Source organism: Camelina sativa, chromosome 1 (genome assembly GCF_030686135.1).
Source record: "Camelina sativa cultivar CO46 ecotype springtype chromosome 1, ASM3068613v1".
Classification (NCBI taxonomy): domain Eukaryota; kingdom Viridiplantae; phylum Streptophyta; class Magnoliopsida; order Brassicales; family Brassicaceae; genus Camelina; species Camelina sativa.
In genome coordinates, this window is record NC_141880.1 from 23,908,554 (window position 1) to 23,910,870 (window position 2,317).

The following is a 2,317-nucleotide window of genomic DNA, read 5'->3' on the forward strand; positions in this document are numbered from 1 at the left end:
TGTCATACGAATTATATCTTCATGATAGTCAAAAAATGGTACCATAGGCTTGGGTTCACGGTAGGTTAGGGCTAGTACGGCTGAGATAGCATTGCAATATCCTTTAGGATTCTCTTCGACTTTTCCTGGAAGTACACCAACTTGGCGTGGAACGGCATTAGCGGTTTGAGCAACTTGAGTTTCAAGCTTCTTAACATGGATAAAAATGCTTTCAAACTTCCCATTCAGTTCAGTATAGATGTTATCCATCCTTGAGTTGATGTCCCTTGACTGCTTTTGAAAAGCAACAAGGAGCTCTTGCATCTTTGTATCGACATAGGCATCAGCTTGAGAAGTAGGTGCTTGGGCTGGTCCGATTTGGAAAGGCGGCTTGTTGTTGTTTCCACCGAAATTGTTGCCTTGAAAGCGGTTAGATTGCTGAGGAGAATTCTGATCTTGGGGATTCTCCACATTTGTGTTCCTATAAGAAAGGTTAGAAGTATTTCTAAAATTGTTGTTGAAGTTGTTGTTGTACCCTCGGTTTTGGTAGTATCCTTGAGCACCAACATAGTTGACTTCTTCTTCTTTGTCATAAGAATCTTCTTGGAAAGGCTCCATGTTTCCATTGTTAATTGTCTCACAAGAGTTTACTCCACGTTGTTGGTTCCTTAGAAGTGGGTTCATCATGTTCTTAAGATCGGCAATCTCCTTTGCGTCAGAATTTCTAGAACGGATGGTTCTATCAAAATCAGTGCAAGTGTTGCTACTACTTGCGGCAAAGTTGTCAATGAGAGCTCATCCTTTTTGAAAGGTCTTCGTAGTAAAACCTCCATTGCTGGCCGTATCGAGTGAAAGTTGATACTTAGGGGGTAATCCTCTATATAAGGTACTTAAGAGGTTACCTTGAGCAAAACCATGATGGGGGAGTAACGTTCATAGTCCTTGAAACGTTCCCATGCTTCATAAAAAGATTCGACCAGTCCTTGTTGAAAACTTTGCAGCTTGTTGCGAAGAGAGTTGGATCTCGACTTTGTGTAGAAGTGATTGAGAAAGGCTGACTTGCATCTTTCCCAACTAGTGATCGATCCAGTAGGTAGAGACTTTAATCATCTATGAGCGTTGTCGGCTAGAGAGAAAGGAAGAAGCTTACACTTCAAGTAATCTTCAGGAATTCCATTGGTTCTTGTTGTAGAGCAGATTTATTCAAAAAGATCAATGTGGTCCATCGAATGTTCAATAGAAAGGCCGTGGAACTGATTTTGCTTCACCAAACCAATAATTTGAGGTTTAATCTCGTAATCACGTCGTGCAGGATAAGTGATACGGATAGCAGCATGGTCTTGAACAAATTGGTTAGGAGCATCATAACCGGCTATGGTACCGGTTAGGTGCGGCACATCTTAGAGGGTGCACATAAGAAGGTTGTCTTCTGCCAGCTTTAGGTAGTGGTGGATTAGCGACGAGAGCAGGCTGGTGAGGAGGAACATCGAGATTGTGTCCCACGCCTAGAGGATTAGCATTACGAGGAGCTTGTAGGTTGTCTCGGCCAACTATAGGTTCGAGTTGCGGATCAGCGGCTACAAGGTTGGGGTTGCCACTTTGTGCGAGAATTGGTTCTCCTTGGTCGTTGAGGGCAGGAGGTATCAGCGGTTGGTCGAGGTTAAGGGGACCTTGGTCCTGGTTCCTTTCTTCGGCCATGAGTTGTTGTTTTTGAAGTTTCCTAAGCTCACGTTCTAGTCGATCAATGTCTTGAATTAAAGATACGGTTCCGGAGGGATGACTCCTAGTCATGCACTACAAATTTCAAAAACAGAAACTAAAAGAGAAAATAGAGGTTATCGAAAAACAAGAAAATTAAAATTAAAATTGAAAAATTCCAAAGGAAAATTCAAAGTATCTTAGAAGAAAGTTCTTATCAAATTCAATGGGCAGCTAGTTACTCCCTGGCAACGACACCAAAAAGCTTTGATGTGTCTAGAATTTCACTCCAAATCTTTTACCTCAAAAGACTACACAACGACTGAAAGTGCACAGTTAATTAGTGTAGTATTTTAGGATCAATCCCACGGAGAGTAATAGCTAACACAAATTGAATTAAAAGAGAAAGAACTATGGCTAAGACTAAAAAAGAGATTGGAGTTTTGGTTTTCCTAATAACTATTGCAAATAAATAAAAACGGTTTAAAACTATAAGACTAAGGCGTTGGGCGTTTTGGGAGTCATCTCAGGGTTTTCATGGTTCTAAGCAATATTAAGTGTCAAGATCTAACAAGTAAATATTAATTTCGGTCTAGGTTCTCAACTACGAAACACTAATGAACTAACAAGCTACTATCAT

General features: G+C 40.7%; 1 non-coding gene across 1 annotated transcript; it reads left to right on the plus strand.

The window, feature by feature from the left end:
* The first annotated feature begins 889 nt into the window (after positions 1-889).
* LOC147950262 (small nucleolar RNA R71) lies at positions 890-997 on the plus strand. The gene has a single exon (XR_015565548.1). It is a non-coding gene; the product is annotated as a small nucleolar RNA R71 (small nucleolar RNA).
* The last annotated feature ends 1,320 nt before the right edge of the window (positions 998-2,317 follow it).